Genomic DNA, 22546 nt, shown 5'->3' with positions numbered 1-22546 from the left:
AACTCAAGAGATGAGTCCACCAGAAAGGTGGTTGATCAGTAATCAAAAAACTCCCCAAAAACAAAAGTCCAGGACCATATGGCTTCACAGGCAAATTCTACCAAACATTTAAAGAACAGTTAATACCTATTCTTCTCAAATTATTCCAAAAAGGAAGAAGAGGAAAAGAAAAGGAAGGAGAACTTCCAAAGATGCCAGCATTACCCTGATGCCAAAACCTGATAAAGACATCACCAAAAAAGAGAACAACAGGACGATATCTTTGATGAACATAGATTGAACATAGATACAAAAATACTCAACAAAATACTAGCAGACAGAATCCAGGAATACAACAACAACAAATCACTCACCATGATCAAATGGGATTTATTCCCAATAAGTAAGGTTGGTTCAATATTCATAAGTCAATCAATGTGATATATTACATTAATATGAGAAAGGATAAAAATCATATGATCATTTCAATAGATGCAGAAAAAGCATGACAAAGCACAACATCCATCATGAGAATAGCCCTCCACAAAGTAGGTTTAGTTTTTTTATTTTTTTAAGATTTTATTTATTTATTCATGAGAGACACAGAGAGAGAGAGAGGGGCAGAGACACAGGCAGAGGGAGAAGCAGGCTGCATCCAGGGAGCCTGATGTGGGACTCAGTCCTGGGTCTCCAGGATCACGCCCTGGGCTGAAGGCAGCGCTAAACTGCTGAGCCACCCAGGCTGCCCAACAAAGTAGGTTTAGAGGGAACATGCCTCAACTTAATAAAGGCCATATATGAAAAACCCACAGAGAACATTATACTCAATGGGAAAAAAAACTGATAGCTTTTCCCTTAAGGTCAGGAAGAAGACAAGGATGTCCATTCTCACCACTTTTATTCAACATAGCACTGGAAATCTTAGTCACAGCAATCAGACAACAAAAAGGAACAAAAGGCATCCAAATTGCTAGTGAAAAAATAAAACTTTCACTATTTGTAGATGATGTGATAGCCTAGAAAACCCTAAAGACTCAACCAAAAAACTACTAGAACTGATAAATGAGATCAATAAAGTCACAGGATACAAAATCACTGTGCAGAAATCTGTTGTATTTCTATACATTAATAATGAAACAGCAGAAGGGGAAATTAAGAAAACAATCCCATATACAACTGCACCAAGACAATAAGATACCAGGGAATGAATCTAACCAAAAAGGTGAAAGACCAGTACTCTGAAAACTATAAAACACTGATGAAAGGAATTGAAGATGACACAAAGAAATGGAAAAGTATTCCATGCTCATGGATCATAAGAACAAATGTTAAAATGTCTATACTACCCAAAGCAATCTACACATTTAATGTAATCCCTATCAAAATACCAATAGCATTTAAAAAATATTTATTTACTCATGAGAGACACAGAGAGAGAGAGAGTGGCAGAGAGACTGGCAGAGGGAGAAGCAGGCTCCATGCAAGGAGCCCGACGTGGGACTCAATCCCAGAACTCCAGGATCACACCCTGAATCAAAGGCAGACACCCAACCGCCAAACCCAGGCATCCCACCAATAGCATTTTTCACATAACTAGAACAAAAAAATCCTAAAGTTTGTATGGAACCACAAAAGACCCTGAATAGCCAAAGCAATCTTGAAAAAGAAAAGCAAAACTGGAGGCATCACAATTCCAGACTTCAAGTTATATTACAAAGCTGTAGTAATCAAAACAGTGTAATGCTGGCATACTTAGCCACATAGATACATGGAACAGAATAGGAAATCCAGAAATAAACCCACAATTATGTGGTCAGTTAATCTTCAACAAAGCAGGAAAGAATATCCAATGGGAAAAAGACAGTCTCTTCAAAAATAGTGTTGCAAAAAATGCTCAGCTACATGCAAAATAATAAAATTGGGCCATTTTTAACATCATACAAAAAAAATACAAAATTGATTAAAGACCTAAATGTGAGATAGGATACCATAAAAATCCTAGAAGAGAGCACAGACAGAAATGTTTCTGACATTGTCCACAGCAACATATTTCTAGATTTGTCTCCTGGGCTAGGGAAATAAAAGCAAAAATAAACTACATCAAAATAAAAAGCTTTTGCACAGCAAAAGAAGCAATCAACAAAACTAAAAGTCAGCCTACTGAATGGGAGAAGATATTTGCAAATGACATATCCGATAAAGGGTGAGTATTCAAAATATGTAAAAATTTATGCCATTCAAAGCCTAAAAAGAAAATAATCCAATTAAAATTGGGCGGAAGACACGAACAAACATTTCTGTAAAAAAGACATCCGGATGCCAATAGGCACATGAAAGGATGCTCAACATCACTCATCATCAGGGTGATATAAATCAAGACCACAATGAGCTATCTCCTCACACCTGTTAGAATAAAATCAAAAACACAAGAAACAAATGTTGGTGAGAATGTGGAGTAAAAGGAACCTTCCTGTACTGTTGGTGGGAATGCAAACTAGTGTAGCCACTGTGGAAAACAGTACAGAGATTCCTTGAAAAGTGAAAAATAGAACTAACTACCTTATAATCCATTAATTGCACTACTGGGTAGTTACTCAAAAATACAAAAACACTAATTCAAAGGGATCTATGCACTCCTATATTTACTGCAGCATTATTTGCCATAGCCAAACTGTGGAAGCAGCCCAAACATCTATCAATAGATGAATGGATAAAGGAGATGTCACACACACACACACACACACACACACACACACCCCGAGGAATATTATTCAGCCATCAAAAAGAATGAAATCTTGCCACTTACAACAACCTGGTTGGATCTAGAGAATATAACGCTAAGTGAAATAAGCCAGCCAGAAAAAGGCAAATACCACAGGATTTCACTCATATGTGGAATTTAAGAAACAAAGCAAACAAGCAAAGGGTAAGAGAGACAGAGAAGCCAGGAAACAGATTCTTAACTATGGAGAACACACTGGTGGTTACCAGAAGGGAAAGGGGGAAGGATGGATGAGACACAGGTGATGGGGATTGAAGAGCACACTCGTCATGGTGAGCATTGCGTGGTGTATAAAGTGCTGAATCACTATAGTGTACCCCTGAAAATTATATAACACTGTATGTTAACGATACTGGAATTAAAATAAAATAAATTTTAAAAAAGAGAAAAGAGAGAGAGAGAGAGTAGAGTCTGACCTGGTCTACATCTCCTCCAAGCTATATCGAAAGGATCTCAGACAAGAACACAGGCAGCCAGCCCCCTGTTTTGAAGTGGAAGTTCAGTAGACATTGCAGGTTTCAAGTAGGAATTTCACAAGACCCAGGAACAGCCATGTAGCTGGGCACCCAGGAGAAGAGAACTCAGTTTAGAAATGGGAGGAATCCCTAAAACCCTCAACTGCAGTACTTAGGGGATCTTTTCTCCCTTATTACACCATTGACCTGATAGCTGCTCCCCTTCCATTTGTTTCTAACGCAAGTCCCACTCTTACCAATTTAGGAAGCACCCTTTAGCGGGCAGGGATCCAGCCCTGTTGCAACAGCCTGTGCAAACTGTGTGTGTAACTGAGGCCCAGCCCCTGCTTCCTGAAACAGTCAACTGACAGTCACCTGAAATAGGGAGTCCTCCAGATTCTGGAGCAGAATAATGCCCAGCATGATGCTACTCACTGGAAATGAGGGATTCATTTCCTTATCTAAAATGCAATCCCTCTAATATGCCTCACAAGATATCTGGCTCAAAAATAGATAAGCAATAAAGCACATAAGAAAGCGAAGGAGAGAACATTCCATGTTTCTGCTCTGCCCTCACACTTCTCTTAGCTCTGCCTACCCCCCAGGACACATGCAGACACAATAACACCCCTGTCTATGCATCTCTTTTCCCCCGTCGGGTAGTGACAGGTACTTTCCCAGAAGTCCCCAGACAGACTGGCCTTTATCTGTTGCTGACCAGAAATGTGTAAGGTGACCTTTTCATTTCTACACCATTCAGCAGCAGAGAGATAAGGAAGCATGAGGCAGGGTGAGAGAGCGTGCGTTACAAGGGCAGACATGGGGCTCTGTGAGAAAGAGGAAGAAAGAAAACCATGTCGAGTAAACAAATACCAATGTCTACTCAGCCGCTGAGGATCTGCAGGCTCCTCTGTGCTACAGGCCAAACTTAATTTTCTGCGGTGTGACTTACTCAGGTTCACATACTGAACAGTCAGATTTTGCTGAAAGAAAGGTGATCTTTCTGCCTTACTGGGGCTACCTTATTATTTATTTATTTACTTACTTACTTACTTACTTACTTACTTGTTTATTTATTGTTGTCTCTTTCACCTAGATTCTTCTCCTTTTTCATTGCTTTTTTGACAATAAGCCTGGGCTCCTTTTCCTACCCCATGGAGAAGGCTTCTATTCTTTCATCCCACCCCACCTCTTAGGCGTATTAGGCCACATGAGATTAGAATAGAGTTATGTTATTGTTTCGTAAGTGAAACTCTACCAACTTCCCAAACAAATTGGGTTAGAAATGTTATAACAGCATTTCCAAAATATATCCGTAAGACTCCAGGAACATTCCGCCAAAAAAGAGGATTCTGTGGTCAAGTTAGTTTGGACAACGTTGCATATGCTTTCACTCCTTCTCTTATAGATTACAGATTCAGAAGCTCTGACAAGTCCTGCAGTTGAACAAATGAATTCAGAATGAGTTCTGAAATCAAACTGCCTGTGTTCAAATCTGGGCTCTACCACCTTCCAGGTGTCTAAGTACTTTATTTTTTTTTTAATATTTTATTTACTTATTCATGAGACAGAGAGAGAGACAGGCTCTATGCAGGGAGCCCAATGCAGGACTTGATCCTGGGTCTACCAGGATCACACCCTGGGCCAAAAGTGGTGCTAAACTGCTGAGCCACTGGAGCTGCCCTGCCTTAAGTGCTTTATTTATTTATTTTTAAATTTTTATTTATGATAGTCACACACAGAGAGAGAGGCAGAGACGTAGGTAGAGGGAGAAGCAAGCTCCATGCACTGGGAACCTGACGTGGGATTTGATCCCAGGTCTCCAGGATCGCGCCCTGGGCCAAAGGCAGGTGCCAAACCGCTGCGCCACCCAGGGATCCCCCTTAAGCGCTTTAAATCTTTGTTTAGTTATTGGAGAAAAGAGGAGTCTAATTGTGCCATTTAACAGGGTTGCTGTGAGAAGGTGAGGTAATCCACAGGAAGCTGTTAGCACAGCTTTTCTTCATTCACTTAACAAATATTGATTGAATACCTAGTATGTGCCAAGGACCCAGGGCTCCAGGAGAACCCACAATGTTCTAATGCAGGAACAAGGGGTCATACCATAAACTAGGAAATAAATAGAATACGTTCAGATGGTGACAAGTACTATGAGTAAAAGAAAATGTGATGACGTTATAAAGAGTAACTAGCATGGGAAGGGCTATTTTATTTATTATTTTTAAAAGATTTTATTTATTTATTCATGAGAGACACAGAGAGAGAAAGAGGCAGAGACACAGGCAGAGGGAGAAGCAGGCTCCATGCAGGGAGCCTGACATGGGACTCAATCCCCAGTCTCCAGGATCAGGCCCTGGGCCAAAGGCAGACACACAACCACTGAGCCACCCAGGCATCCCAGGGAAGGGGTAGGAAATTTGGAGAGAGTTTCTGAGGAAGGCATTTTACCTGAGACCTGAGACAGAAGGAGATTGGAGTCATTTCTCCACTCAGTCATTTGTTCAACAAATGTTTGGTGTGCACTTACTATATGTCAAGGCTGTTTCAGGTACAGAACAAGAAACAAAATTATATAAGAAGACCCGTTCTGGGATCCCTGGGTGGCTCAGGTGTTGAGCATCTGCCTTTGGCTCAGGTTGTGATCCTGGGGTCTTGGGATTGAGTCCCACATCAGGCTCCTTGCAGGGAGCTTGCTTCTCCCTCTGCTTGTGTTTCTGCCTCTCTCTGTGTGTGTCTCTAGAGCATGAATAAATAGATAAAATCTAAAAAAAAAAAAAAAAAAAAAAAAAAAAAAAAAAAAGGCCTGTCCTAACAGTGTTCACAGTCCGGTGTGGGATAACAAAAATAAAAAGGAAAATATAGTGTGTGCCAAAATGGTAACAAGTACTATGGGGAAAAGTGGGGAGGGGGAGCGGAGAGGGAGTGACTATCTCATTTTGACTTCAAAGTTTAAACAGGGTTGCAGGGATCCCCCACTGAAATGGTGACAAAAAAGCAATGAAAGACCTGTGAGAGATGAGAAAGTGAGTCTTGCAGAAACCTAGAGGAAGATAATTCTAGGCAGAAAGAAACAGCAAGTGCAAAAGCCCTGGGGCCAGAGCATTCCTGATATATTCAAGAAGAGCAAAGGGATAGAATGCTCAAAGGAGACTGTAAGAAACAAAGTGTCCGATCACATAAGGAGAAGCAAAGGTCTGGAGTAAAACTCTTCCAGGTAGATGGAATGGCAACTGCTAAGGCTCTGAATTGGAACCAAAGATTGGCCCATCTGAGCAACAGAAAAGTAGCTGAAAGAGCTGGAGTCTGCTAAGCCAGAGGAAGAGTTGAGATGAGGTACAAGATGCCACCTGGGTCAGGTCATGTAGAGCCTTATATGATAATGACAGGCCAGTAGTGTATGAAATGTATATCTATGTATTTTTTTCCAAGTACATTGAAAAAAATAGCTATAACTATTGCTGTTATTCATGAGACGCTATTCTGCTGCATAGATTGAGGAATGCTGCCTCAAGGTCAACTCGAACTAACCCTCCTACTCATCCCCCATATCAATCCCCAAGTGCTGTGAGTCCTACCACAGTAGGACCATCGCAGGAACTTGCTAATCGGTTTGCCCAAACTTCACTTTTCTATTTCTTTGGCTGCTGAAGGATCAAATCACTCCTCTCCTCAAAAATTTCCTGATTCTTTTTTTAACTTGCAGAATCAAGGCCAGGCCCAGGAGCTGGCAAGGATTTCAGGGTCTCCCTCTGGGTGTCTCTCCACATATTCCCGTTAAAGGAGCTGGCTGGCCAAATTGTGCTCTAACTGCACAGGCGTGTTCAGGGCTCTACTATTAGTTCATGCCATTCCCTCAGCCTGAGCTCCCCTTCCTTGCATTTGTTGCTTGTTGGGAGTCTTCTCTTCCTTCGAAGCCAGCAGGGTTCTCACTCCTCTAGAGCTGGGCTTGATATTCCTACGCAGAGTCAGTCCCTCACTCTTTCAGCCATGGATGCACCCATGTTACACATGCCTCAGTTTGCTGTGTTTGTCCGAACACCTTTCCGAAGACTTAGTTGTCGTTGGGTCTGTTACTCCCATTAGGTTGTAAGCACATTGAAAGCAAGGGCTTTATTTTCATCATGTTTCCTAGAACCAGAGCCTAGGACAGTTGCTAGCACAGAGCAGGAGCTCAGTAAATTGCTGATGAAATAAAAAAAATTTTTTTGATGAAATAAAATTTTCAGAGGCAAGAATGTGACAAATACCTTTATGTAACACACTGGGACACAAAGAGAAGAATAAGACAGCCATGCTGTCAAGGAATTTGTAAGTCATTAATGGTAGCTACCGTTGATAGAGTCCTAACTATGGCACAGGTACTCTCCATACGGTATGGCTGGGCTTGTGTGCTGTTCAACACTTCAACACTTACAGCAGCCCAGTGAGGTAGGCGTTGTGATGCAACCCCCCCCCCCCCATTTACAGAATGAGGTTAAATCATTTGTCCAATTTCATAGAGTAAGCAACAGGATTCATATTTAGGTACCTCCAGCTTCCAAGACTGTCCCCCCGCCCCCCACTTTTTTTACCTATACATTGTATCAGTTGGGATCCATCCTGGAGAATAAATAGGTTTCCAGAGGAAGGGGATTTTAATTAATTAATTTATTTATTTATTTACAAAGGATTAGTTACTTAGATAAATGGAAGAGTGAACAGCGAAATAGGGAATGGTGAAGCAACCCAGAGATTTGGTAAAATCCTTGCTGCACAGATGACACTGGGTGGGAGATGGTGTTTCCAGAGCCTCAAGTCATCAGCCAGAGGAAGCTAGAAACACTGCCCAACTTAGAGTTGGGCCTAGATAGGAGAGGCTGTCCAGTGGGACCCTGCCAGATTTCACAGAGAACAGGGAAAGAATGAGAAATCCTCTGGCTTCTCCCTTCCACTGCTTCCAAGGTTTGATGGTGTGTCCCATAGCATTAACTATTAAGTGCCAATGTATAAGAGACCCATGAGAGACAATCAAAGAGCAGAGCACAAAAAGGTGAGATTGGATGTGAGGCCAGAGCAAGTGTGCTACCTCTTTACTCTGAGATGCAGGGACCAGGAAATGACATGGTACTCAATTTAGAGCTAGGAAGAACAGCAAAGATATTAAGCAAACTCAGAAGAAGGGGAGATTCAAGTGACTGCAATAGTGAGGGAGAGACTTCACACTCCTAAAGAGAGAATTTCTGTAGGGGAAGAAGAGAGACTGAGTGTTCCTGATAGAAGGGACACCTAAGAATTTTCCTGCAAGTAAAGAATACTACTCATTGTCTTTAAAGATCTTTCTACTCAGTAGATAAAATGGAGTATCTATGATATATGTGCACAGTGTAAAGAATAAAGAAAAACAGGGGCGCCTGGGTGGCTCAGTTGGTTAAACATCTGCTTTTGCCTCAGGTCATGGTCTCAGGATCCTGGGATAGGGTCCCATATCGGGCTCTCTGCTCAGCAGAGCCTGCTTCTCCTTCTCCCTCTGCTTTTCCTCTCCACTTTTGTGCTCTCTCACTCTCTCTCTCTAATAAATAAATAAAATCTTAAAAAAAAAATAAAGAAAAACATACACATTTTAAGCTCAGGAAGGAAAACATCATTATATGTGATTTAAAAAAAATTTTTAACCATGAAAGATTTTGTATATATATATATATATATATATATATATATATATATATATATACACACACACACACACACACACACACAAATGTGAGTATATAATAAAATATACCATGGAGCGCCTGGGTGACTCAGCCAGTTAAGTATCTAACTCTTGGTTTCTCTTGGGTCATGATCTCAGGGTGTGAGATTGAGCCCCACTCTGTTCTCAGGGAGAGTCTGCTAGAGATTTCCTCTTTCCCTTTCCCTCTGCCCTCTCCCCACCCCCCGCCAGTTGCACTGTCTCTCTCCCTCTCTCTCAAATAAACAAATACATCCTTAAAATATATATACCATTTTAACCATTTTTTAAGGTTTAATCTTTTTTTTTTTTTTTTTTTTTTTTTTTTTACCAATCTCTACACCTAATATGGGGCTCAAACTCTTGATCCCAATATCAAGAGTCACATGCTTTTCTGATTATGCTAGCCAGGCGCCCCCATTATAACCATTTTTAGGTGTATAATTCATTTGTTATAGGCAACAGTTGCACTTACAATGCTGTGCAACCATTAGCACTATCTGTTTCTGATATTTTTTTATCACCCCAAAGAAACTCTGTTATCAAAGCAATAACTCTTCATCCTCTCCTCTCCACGTGCGCAGGTAATAAATTTATTCTAAATATATTTTTAAAAATAAGATGAATTAATGGATGATCAGCAGAATGGTAATAGATAGATAGACATACAGTAATGAAATGTTACCAGATAGACATGTATAATATAATGGTGAAGTTCAACTGGTGGATATACAGGATGTCCTATAAATTTTTTTTCAACTTTATTGTATGTTTGAAATTTTTCTCAGTAAAATGTTGTGGGGGAAATGCTATGCTCAGGCCCTAGCCTCAGAGATTCTGATTTAATTGGTTGTGTTTGGGCCTGGAGGCAAGAAGCTGTTGCCCAGCGGATCACCAAGAACACGGAATTGGTCAGGGTGCTCTGAAGTTCTAAAATGGGAGTGGGAAGTTTATATTAATTTAGCATCTAATGTGGCATGATTCGTGCTTCTCAATGTCTCCTTCTAAAAAAGTGTGTCTATTCTTTCAGAATAATTTTTATCATGTTAGGTCCCTTTAACCTTGAAAATGGTTTAAGATCTATTTTTGACATGTATATACATACATGTTCATATTTTTCTAACTCCTTGTTTTCATTTTTTTATTTTTTATTTATTTATTTTTAAATATTTATTTATTTATTTATGATAGACATAGAGAGAGAGAGAGAGAGGCAGAGACACAGGAGGAGGGAGAAGCAGGCTCCATGCCAGGAGCCCGACGTGGGACTCGATCCCGGGACTCCAGGATCGCTCCCTGGGCCAAAGGAAGGCGCTAAACCGCTGAGCCACCCAGGGATCCCCTGTTTTCATTTTTTAAAAAGATTATTTATTTATTTATTTATTCATGATAGACAGAGAGAGAGAGAGAGACAGGCAGAGAGAGAAGCAGGCTCCATGCAGGGAGCCTGATGTGGGACTCGATCCCGGGACTCTGGGATCACACTCTGAGCCCAAGGCAGATGCTCAACCGCTGAGCCACCCAGGCATCCCTTAAAACCATTTTTATGGAGGTGAAGAAATGGGCTTATTGGAACAGAAACAAAATACTGTAACCTGGGTGGCTATGGGTTTCTGCGTCAGCTGGAGGGAACAATAGAAAGGTAGGCTTGAGTAAAATAGGGGCCAGTGGTCAAGTTTAGCTGTCAAGCTTGAAAATTTGACAATTCCAAAGAAATATCTGTAACCCAGTTAACCAGGAAAAATGATAATTGATGTTCCCCAGAGAACTGGTATCTATACTGCCCAGTTAGGCTCTGCCTTCTGTAGTAGTGCAAATATCTTCGTATCTTCTGTAACCCTTCTTCCACCCTCAGCTATTTTAAAATCTTACTCTGGGGGTTATGGTGGTGTGTAAAGTTGTTTGTCTTTGCAGCAAATGATCCCAGTTCATATAACCATGTAAAAGGAGACAGGAACACTAACATCTGATCCCTTGTCATGGGACCCTAGCCTGGTTCAGTCCAAGTGCCAGCTGGAGACAGAACAGGGCCCAAGGGCGGAAGCAGAATGGCCTATGAGGAAGAGGACCAAAGGTCAGCCATAGAGCCGCTGTATCACAGGTGAGATCTAAGGGGGAAACTGCCAGGCTAAAAGCAGGAAGCAAACAGAAGTTCAGGAGCCAGAGGAATGCTCAAGCAAATCAGGAAGGAGGACGCAAGACAGGAAGGGAATCAAGCATTGGCTATAAATGAAGCTCATTCTTGTTGGGAGCTTACCCTGTGGTGCTAGGGTGAGCAGGAAGGAGTTAGGAAGTGCAGGGTGGGATAATCTTAAAAAAAAAAAAAAAAGAGAGAGAGAGAGAGAGAGAGACCTCACACTATATTATCACATAGCCTATTAACTGAGGCTCACTTTGATGACCCTGAGCCATCCAGAAGAGGTTAAATGTGGTTATTTCCCATTTTGAAAGTAAGGGAAATATATAAAACATTTTAGAAAAGTCTTGCAAATAATATGATTGAAAAAAATAGTAAGAGATCCTTTTACACTTGAAAGGATAACCTTCAGGCTGCCAGGAAAATTCACGTATGTGTAATCCCACATTGCCCCCATAAATCTAGGTAGCTCTCAGCAGCGATTCAGAGAAGTGGAGGCATAACTTTTAAAATTTGGATGTCTCTTTTCTTCCAGCTAGGGTGACAGCTATTTTCCTTTCTCCCTCGTTTTTTAGTTGTAACATATATTAATATTATTATATAGCTTTGACCTAATTTAGAAATTCTGGAAACTTACATTTTTTTTTTTTTTTGAAACTTACATTTTTTTAAAAGATTTATTTTATTTTATTTATTTTTTTTTTGAGAGAGAGTGAGAAGGGGGAGGGGTGGGAGGGAGAGAATCCTTCAAGTAGACTCCCCACTGAGCTGTGGAGCCTGACACTAGCTCTGGGGCTTGATCCCCTGACCCATGAGATCACCACCTGGGCTGAAATCAAGAGCTGGATGCTCAACTGACTGAGCCACTGGGCAGGGGGACACAGGGTGTGTGTTCCAAATTTTGGAGACTTTCAAGGAAGGACTATAATGGGCTGGCAAAAATCATGTGTTTATTTGCTATGTCCAGGGAGCTGTGACACTGTAATTGGTCCCCCAGTGTACTATCAGTGATAGGTAGGAGGGAGAAGGGGATAGGGGAAGGGTGGGTAGGAAGATAGAGCCCTGAGGCCATATGGAGTAGGAAAGGAGTGTCCCAACGAGGCTGGTGATTTCAGAAGTAGCAGTGTGGGAAAAATGCAGGGCAGACAGCTACCACCATCTATCAAGTTTACACAGGTAATGAGGGAAATAACAGAGTCCTGAACCCATGATCATCTATCTCTAAATGTTTTTTATTCCTACTGACGTGTCTCCTTTGCTTGGGGAAAACATTTACAGTTGCTGCCAAACTCCTGGTATTCCACTGTGTCTCTCCTCTCTCATACCCTGCTTTTACCCCCAGCCTGGAGTCCACTTGGGTGGAAATGCAGCATATAAATGGGCCCAGAGTTAATCATCTGCAGGTTTCCCCTGATAAGTCACAGTATGTTTGCTGCTCTCCTTCCAAGAGTCAATAGCAGCTGTGGGGATGTGCCGAGAGTGGCCTATGGCATTCAGAGCACTGGCCCAGATGGGAGGTAGTGCGCTGGGGAGCCTATCTGAACACCACCATCTGGAATGCCTCTGTTGCCCTGAAGGCACTTGTCTCCATCTCCAGTGGACACAGCTTAGAGATGCCAAAAATTGAGCCAAGTTCACTGGATGTACAAATGGCCTGACGTCAGTGGAATTTGCTCATAATTTAGGCCTCATGTGTGATGTACTGTCTGAACTCAAAGATCTGTCAAAATAATCAGGGCGAAAAGAGGAGAAGGAAGTAGAAAAAGTAGAGGAAAAGGAGGAAGAAGAAGAGAAGTAGGAGGTGGAAGAGAAGGTAGATGAGAAGAAGAGGGGGAAATCAGGACATGGCTGGGAGCTGTGGCAGGACAGGTTCAGCTTTTGACTCCTGGGGCCAACGGTCCCTGTAAGTTTGTTGAAAGCAGCAGTGCCAAATAAAACATGGCCTTTTAAAGCACTGAATTACGTGAGTGCAGAGCTGTTAAAATCAGTGCAGCAAAAATCCAGCTGGGTTTGGCTAATGCCACAAAGTACAAAATGATGATCACTTGTTCTGCCAAGACCTAAGGTTCCCCAGACGTGGTGGCCTGAGCAGAGTTATATTGATATATGTCCAGATTGCCATTCTTTAAAACAGGGAATTCGCTATTAAGAAATAAACATCTGTTGTTTTGCTTGCCCTGTGTCCAGAGGTGGATTTGTTGTAAAGCTAACAAAATTTAAGCTTCAGAGCTCCTCACTTGCATGGGTCCTTGTAAGTGCTGGGAAATTCCAGGAGTTATAGAGTGTTCTAGATGGGGAGAGGAAGTCACCTGACAAGAAGCATTTTTATCTGAAAAATTGCCTAAACGGACCTCAGAAGAAAAGAACCCAAATCTCTAAGATTCCAGAATGATTTGATATTTATCCAGCTATGTTCGAGGAAGGACCAGGCAAGCATAGAGTCCCTCTACTATTCTGCCGTCTTAACTCTCTTCCCTGAATCTCCGAGATTCCATTAATTGGTTGTGGTTTATTTTCTCAGTCTAAATAAAATTCAATTTCAGACATATTTTTTTCAGACATATTTTTTTAAAAATATTTTTTATTTATTTATGATAGTCATACACACAGAGAGAGAGAGATAGAGAGAGAGAGAGAGAGGCAGAGGGAGAAGCAGGCTCCACGCACCAGGAGCCTGATGTGGGATTCGATCCCGGGTCTCCAGGATCGCGCCCTGGGCCAAAGGCAGGTGCCAAACCGCTGCGCCACCCAGGGATCCCCAGACATATTTTTTAATTTGTAATTTTATATTTTTTTTTATTAAGGAGTGCCCCAAATACAAAGCTTTGGGTTCCCTCAAAATCTGAATCTGTCCCTAATCTGTTTCCCTCTACTGGTTTTCTTCTGGTAAGCAAGACCCTACTTTGTCTTTGTGGAAAGGCCCTTTTACACTTAGGAGTAGGCACTTGATCAAGCCTCACCAAACAGAGAGACAGTGATTGGTTGAGGAATAAGCATATGATACAACTCAGGCCAATGAGAATCAGGGCTGGAATTTTTGCTGGATCTTTCTCTTTTTTTGGCAGGGCAGGGCGGGGAACAAGGGAGAAGGAAGAGAAAGAATCTTAAGGAAGCCTCATGTCCAGCAGGGAGCCTGATGTGTGGCTTGATCTCACAACCCTGAGATCATGATGAGCAGAAATTAAGAATTTGATTTGACGCTTAACTGACTGAGCCACCCTGGCACCTCTGCTGGATCTCTCTACCATGGTTGTTCAGTTGTGAGAATGTAAACCTGACATTGCCAACAGTCATTTTGCTTCTACTAGTAGAACCTGCCTGAGAATAAAATTAGCAGAGAAGAAAGCAGAGCTGGGATAAAAAGAAGCTGAGTCCTGATAATGTCACTTTGTGTTCCTGAAACCGGCTATATTGAAGCTGGTATACAGAACCCTGGGCTTTTCAGATAGACAAGTCAAGAAAGCCTGCTTTTTCACCTTAGCTAGTTTGAGCTGGGTTTCTATAATTTACAACTGAAAGGGTCTTACTAATATAGATCCATTTGTGCTAGAAAAGGATCGCTATTATTTTTCAGTTCATAAGGTGGCACGTGAGTGTGTTTGTTTCTTCCTCCCTCAGCTTTATTGAGATGTAATTGACATATAATATTGTTTAACTTCAAGATGTATAACTTGATGATTTGATCCTTTTTCTATTTGCCTCTTAATTGCTATAATAGATGATGCTTATTGATTATTTTTATTAAAGGCTTAAATAATCCATTGTAACTTTATTTATTTATTTATTTTAAATTTTCATTTATTTATTCATGAGAGATACCGATAGAGAGAGAGAGGCAGAGACACAGGCAGAGGGAGAAGCAGGCTCCATGCAGGGAGCCCGACGTGGGACTCAATCCCGGGTCTCCAGGACCACGACCTGGGCGGAAGCCGTCGCTAAACCGCTGAGCCACCTGGGGTGCCCTCCATTGTAACTTTAAAGGAAATTTATGATATATATATATATTTTAAAGATTTTATTTATTTATTCATGAGAGACACAGAGAGAGAGAGAGAGAGGCAGAGACACAGGCAGAGGGAGAAGCAGGCTCCATGCAGGGAGCCCGATGTGGGGCTCGATCCTGGGACCCCAGGATCATGCCCTGGGTCAAAGGCAGGCACTAAACTGCTGAGCCACCCAGGGATCCCAAGATATATATATTATTATTATCATACCCATTTTACTAAAGAGAAAATTGAGGCACACAGAAGTTAAACAACTTGTTCTAATTGGTATGCACTCTGGTTTTAGACTGTGGGGATTGCTAATTACTACACTGTGCTACCTGAGCCTACTGATTCAGAGGTTATTAACATCATTTTTTTAAAAGATTTTATTTATTTATTCATGAGAGATGCAGAGAGAGAGAGAGAGAGGCAGAGACACAGGCAGACAGAGAAGCAGGCTCCATGCAGGGAGCCCGACGTGGGACTCAATCCTGGGACTCCAGAATCACACCCCGGGCCGAAGGCGGCACTAAACCACAAGGCCACCAGGGCTGCCCTATTAACATCATTTTTAAGACTTCTCAGACCAAGACCTTTGTTTGGTTTTACAAATTACGGAACAGTTATTAGTTGTTGCCAGCCTATGGATCAGATGCCCTGAACAAATACCAGATGTGGGCAATATGATACACTTTCCTCAAAATCACCTAAGAATGACAGGTGTCAAGAACATAATAAACTCTTAACCAGTACATGTGTACTGGCCAATGGGGCCAAATATCATATCATTGTCTTGTTTAGGAAGTTCCTAAATAGTCTCTTCCACACATTCCCCTTTGTCCTCTTCCCTTAATTCATCCCGTGACTACCCAGCTCCCTGGTGTCAGTACTGACAATTTCTAGTTGTAGCTCATCAGTCATCCCTGTCCCTTCTGATGTGTTGTCATTGATATTGATGGGGAACGCCAGCATGATTCCACTTCCCTGGTCTCTATGCTGAACATGGGAGAATGGACCATCTTAAACCATCACCACTATGCCCTCAAACTGGATAACTCAATTTCCTATGATACCTTTTTCTTGTGCTCTTCCAGACTTATTTCTAGGACTGCCTCTGTGTTCTTTTCTACCCATGGCTCCAGCCTGACAAGATTTTACAGAGTAAAATCCTGGGTCCTACTGTCACCAAACCAAGTATCTTAGACTTGAATCCATGATGACCCAGGAAACATTTATTGGGCACCTACTAGGCATCAGGGATTCAGGGATAAATATGATACAGTTTTTTTTCTGAAAGCTCCCAAACTACTGAAGAGAGGGTGGACGGGACAGAGGTCAACAGTTCCCACAAACAGAGTGACTTGAAATCACAACGGAGGAAGGTGCCCACTCATGGAAAGGACTGAGGAGGCTTGTTGACAAATTGCAGATGAAGTGTCAGTAAGAATCAGCAGGCAGAGAAGAGAGATGAGGATTCCAAGGAAATGGAAGAGCATATTCGAAGCTAGAGAAGCAACAAAGGTCATGACTTGTCAGGAAATAGAATGTTTATGAGGCAGGAGAAGGCAGTCTTTCAGAGAGAATGGTGAGAAAGGAGTCTAGAAAAAAATTAGACAGAAGCTAGCTTTTGACAAGTCCTTGTATGCTGTGTTAAAGAATGTAAAATTCATTCAGTATTCATACATAGGGAGCCACTAAAAGATCTCAAGTGATGGAGTGACATGATTACATTTGTTATTTCTGACAGATCGTATGGACAACAATGTCACCCCCTTATAGTAATTAAGCTCTTCCTGCTAGCCCTGCTCTTTGGATTCAAAGTTCTTCAGATTGAGCCCATTTTTAGCCTCCAATGATCACTACTGTTTTCAAATATTTCTCTTTTCTTCCTCAACGCATAATTGGCGTACCCTAAGGATCCTCCCTTACCCAACCGCTTGGCTTATAGTATTCCCTTAGAGACGTAATTATCACTTGTGTGTGGTTGTGTACACTGTGGGAAAAGTATATCATTTTACTTTGGAGGGCATTTTCAAAATACATATGCCTTTGCAACGTCTTCCTCTTTCCCTGAAATTGTGATAGGCCTAAGGTTTGGGAGGATGGGTTGGGTTGGTTGGGGAGACCAGCATTTTGGAAAAGGTTCTTTTTTTTTTTTTTTAAGATTTATGTATTTATTTTGGGTGGGGGCTGGGTAGAGGCAGAGGGAGAGAGAATCCTGAAGCAGACTCCCCACTGAGTGCAGAGCCCTATGTGGGACTCACTCACTCAATCCCAGGACCCTGAGATCAGACCTGAGCCGAAATCAAGAGTCAGCTGCTTAGTTGACTGAGTCATCCAGGGGCCCCTGGAAAAGTTTATTCTTCTAAAGAATAGAGTTTTGGTTATGGAAACTTGAATCAAGATAATATCCCTTTCGATTTCATGGTTGTTTTTAAAATACTGTAAAATCAGCACTGATATTTGAATAATGATAACCCCTGTAGCTCGCTAAATGGTGGCCTCCAAAAAGATACGTCCATGTCTTAATACCTAGCTCCTGTGAATGTTAGCTTACTTGGAAAAAAGCTCTTTGCAGCTGTAATTAAGTTAAGGATAATGAGATAAAATCATCCTGGATTATCCTGGTCAGCCATAAATCCAATGATGAAAGTCCTTATAAGAGGTAGAAGAGAAGATGGAGACAAAGAGGAAAGACCACATGAAGTTGGAGGAGGAGATTGGTATTTTGCAGCCACAAGGCAAAGTATGCCTGGAGTCACCAGAAGCTGGAAGAAACAAGGATGCATTCTCTTCTAGAGCTTTCAGAAGGAGTGTGGCCCTGATGACACCTTGATTTCAGCCTTCCAGCCTCCAGAATGTTGAGAAAATAAATTTATTGTTTTAAGCCAGCAGTTGGTGGTAACTTATTATGGTGTCCTTAAAAAACTTACACACTCTCTAATAGGTTATGCTTAATGGTCACTTATTTTCAAGAGTGGTGTATGATGGTGTGATGTAAACGGATTTGGGCAAGGTAACTTAATCCTTGTGAGCCATTTTTCTCACCTGAAAACATGGCAATAGTAGTCCTATCCTCACAGAATGTTTAGACTATTAAACAAAATAAAAGAAAACTAGCCAGCAGACGACTGGCAAAAAAGGCAGGTGCTCAAAGATTTATCCATTTAAGAGTAGGACCGGACACATACAACCCAGACAGACGCCTTAGTGAAACAAGGCCTCGTGGGATGGTGAACGTGCAAAGTCAGGGCCCGGCTCAGAATCTTTTTTGAATATAACCACTTGACACCCATGTGGTGTCAGCTCCCGTTCTCACCAACTAACCACTGCCCTAGCCCCCAACCTTCTCTACTTCCTGTTTACGTAGATGGCTGCTTCCTGGCCAAGGGAACTGAACAGTTTCAGCCAGACTGCTTTTCCCCTGGACCTAAGCCAAGAATACTTTTCTTTGCTCAACTCTCATTCTGCTTTCTTCTTGTTTTAGAAGCCATCACATTACTGAGGAGCAAATTGCTGCCCCAAGCAATCCCCAGCTAAGCAGTTGGTTCTCTTCCAGGCTATTGGATTGAATCAGGTGGACAGGAGAAAAAAAAAACTATCACGTATTATTAGGTATCAAGAAATCTGTCTATCTCTGCTCGCTGTAGGCCCTTCAGGCTATTAGTACTGATGCTTTTTTATTCAGTCGTGCTGGTCCCAATGCCTCCACTCTCAGGCCTAGACTTGACCTGTTTGTGCAAAGCAGTCCTGAGGCCAGTGGGACAGCAGTAGGTCGAATTCGACTAGGACGCCATGTTAGTAGGTGGTTAAAATGATTTAACTTGTGGTTCTCAATATGAGGCCAATGTCTAAATCATCCGAGAGTCTCTTTCAAAATAAATAAGCAAGAAACATTTAGAACAGGAGGGTAGGCATGGGTACTTTTTTTTTTTTTTTAAGATTTTATTTATTTATTTATTCATGAGAGACACAGAGAGAGAGAGAGAGAGGCAGAGACACAGGCAGAGGGAGAACAGGCTCCATGCAGGGAGCCTGATGTGGGACTCGATCCTGGGACTCCAGGATCATGCCTCGGGTCGAAGGCAGGCGCTAAACCGCTGAGCCACCCAGGTATCCCCGTCATGGGTACTTTGAAAAAAAAAGCCTCCAGATGATAATGCTTTTCCCCACAACTCCAGGTTTATCACCCTTCACATAGTAGATAAGAATGGGGAATTGGGATCCTGAACTGGATTCCAGGTCTGGCTTTAACATCTATAAAGCTGTGTGACATTGCACATATTATGTTCCATTCAATTTCCTCATCTGTAAAATAGTGGTCCTAATACCTACCTTCATCACAGAATTGTGAGGAATGAATGAGTCAGCACGTGAAAAGCACTTAATCTATATAACTGTTTGCTATTATCATTACTTTTATTGGGTTTATTGACCTGCTGGAGGGAGAGGAAGTTGGCCAGAGGCTGGGATGCCTCAATTAGTGATTTGAAGTTGACACAGGTAGAGGTGATGGCAGAGTTCATGGTATGACAGTGGAAGTGGGTCGTGGAGGCTGAAATGGAAAAAAAAACCCATCACCGGAAAGAGAAAAGTTGAAGCAGTGAAGCACATGCCCTCTGGGATCAGAGTGCCTGAGTTTAGTCCTACCCTCATGCGTAATGGGTGACATGACCTGAGCAGTTTACTTAATTGCTTCCTTATTTGTAAAATGAAGATGATAATAAGAATGACCGATCTTATAGGGCTGTCATGGAATCAAATGAGTTCATCCATGACATGCTGATTTCTTAGACTGGTGACCAGCATGTTGCCAGTGTTAGCTTTTATTCTTACCATTTTTTACTGAGATGAGAAGATCAAGGAAATGAGGAGCCAGCTGTTGGCTGGACATTGGCACTATCTGAGGTGACAGAAAGGTTTGAGGCAAACAGGAATACTGTGAGCCAGGTGTAAAAGTCTTTGGTGAATGAGATGACCAAGAAGCTGATAGTAAAGCAATGAGAAGGAGGTGAGTCATCATAGCCAAATGGCATTAGCCTCCAAAGGCTGAGTCTTTCGTGAGAGTGTGGAGGCATGTACTGGGAGCTAAGCAGACCCATCACCATATCCTGGCCCTGAATGAAGGTAATCAAGGAAAGCCAAGAGTTAGAGGGAATAGTCAGAGAAGGTACTGAGGCTATAGATAGTTCTCTGGTGAGGGAAAGACAATCCAGATGGTGTAAGAATCTGGAAGGTAGAGGAAGGATGGGGATAGGACTACATTTGCTAAACATCACAATGCCATGGACAATAAATGGTATAAGTGAGCACTATCAACTACAATCTTAAACCGTGATGGAAATGTTCTACATCTGCACTGTCCAAGATGGTAGACATAAGCCACAAGTGGCTACTGAGCCCTTGAAATGAGGCCAGTTCAATCAGTGATCCAAAATAATAACAGAAGAATTTCTTCCTCAGTTAAGATGCAGAACTCCAGGCCCCACTTTCAGTCCACTCCACTAGAATCTTTAGGGCTTGGTCAGAGATCCCCAGGTGACAAATATGCAGACAAATTTAGGAATTGCTGTGTGATCTAAGGAGGTTGGAGAAAAAGGGTATCCACGTGGGCATAAATGTAGGAAGGGCTATTACAGAAGGTCTGATTTGGAAGGGTTTCAACTTTTTAATATATTCTTAGTGGCATGGATCTCATTGATAGTCTTATTTTGATAACGTCTGGCTTGGTTGATATAAGAAAATTCGAAACTAAAAGAATATAACAGCAGCGAAAATTGTATTTACATTAAAGGTTAGCACTAGTGTTCATATCAGGGGAGAATTAACTACTTGAGAAATTTTTGGATAATTGCTTGAAACCAAAAGTGTGACAGTGGAAATCTGCTCTGCATAAAAGGGAAGGAGAATTAGAAATCTGGAGGGCCCTGTGGATTGGATAACGTTAGAGTAGAGAAAGCAACAGGGAGTGGAGTCACACAAGATGGCAGTGGGCTATCATTGTACCATACAATGTAATAGCACCTCCCCTGAAAAGACCTAAGAAAGTCCACGAAATTGCAAGTGTTCATTGTTCTCTCTGTGCCTCAATTTCCCCTTCTGTAAACGAGTGATAATAATACCTACCAGTATGTAACACAGATTTTTTTTGGTTGGGAGTAACATGTGAAAAAGCTGAGTTTTCCAGCTCTTTGCAAAATTTGGGTTGAACGGGGGCCAGTTAGAGCTAGCACAACGGAATGCAGAAAGCTGGAGGCAGAGAGGGTTAGGGAAGTAGAAATCTCTGACAATTCCCAAAAAGTTGGGGAAAGTTTTATGTTACTCTATGTCATAGAATCAGGTAATTGAGGCAATCTCCTCTAACTCTCATTGGGCAGGGAAGCCTCAACCTTCATCTGGGTAACAGCAGGAAAGAAAGCAAAACAGAAAATGGCCTGTGGGTCCTGCTCCTAGAACCACCTGACTCTTAGGCTGCCCGCAAAAGCCACTGTGCATGCATGGGCCTCTCTGCTAGTCTATCAGGTCTCTGGGGCTGGTCAGAGTGGCCTGGTCAGCTCTGGCCTCAGCTCTTATCACTCCCTCAGATAGTGTCACAAGGAACTATGTAGATAAGTATTGTAGATCCTGGGGTCTAAGGGGTTAGGGAAGGGAGACAGCAGTGTGGGCCTGAGTGATTATGTATCTGATTTGCCCTTGAGAGAGGCCAGATTAGGCCTGGTAGGGCCACAGGCAAAAGTGAGGCCCAGGAGGCAGAAACAGCTTTGGAGTGCTAGGGCGCAGAATTCCCCAGAGCATTTGGGATATGATTGAGACAGAGAAAAAGAGCAAATGTATTCTAAGAATATATGTCAGCAATTGAGCCTTAGAAATCAAACCTGGGGGCACCTGGGTGGCTCAGCAGTTGAGCATCTGCCTTTGGTTCAGGGTGTGATCCCGGGGTCCTGGGATGGAGCCCACATCAGGCTTCCCACAGGGAGCTTGCTTCTCCCTCTGCCTATCTCTCTCTCTCTCTCTCTCTCACTCTCTCAGAGAGAAAGAAAGAAACCAAATCTGCATTAAGTCCAAGGAACAAGGAATGTCAGAAATAGAAGCAGCCCAATGTCAGAAGCAAGTAAATGTAGACACAGAGCAGCAGACAGGGTCAAGACAGGAAGGAGCAAAAGGAACAGTATTTCTAGCCACAGCGCTAGGTTACCTGGGGCTCCTTCTCCTCAGTGGGAGGTAGAGGTTGGGGAAAAAAACTGTATGCCTGCACATTAAAACATATCTTTTTGTACGTGTGTTCAATGTATATGAAATTTACTATTTTAAGTATAAGTGTGCAGTTCAGTGATACTAAGTATATTCACATTGGAGTGCAACATCACCACTATCCATCTCTAAAACTTTTTCATCAGCCCAAACTAAAGCTCCATATCCATGAAACAACTCCCGATTTCTCCTTCCCTCAGCCTCTGGCCACCACTCTTTTGCTTTCTATTTCTATGAATTTGACTA

This window comes from Canis lupus, chromosome 21, assembly GCF_011100685.1.
Source record: "Canis lupus familiaris isolate Mischka breed German Shepherd chromosome 21, alternate assembly UU_Cfam_GSD_1.0, whole genome shotgun sequence".
NCBI lineage: Eukaryota > Metazoa > Chordata > Mammalia > Carnivora > Canidae > Canis > Canis lupus.
This window is presented reverse-complemented; position numbering follows the sequence as displayed.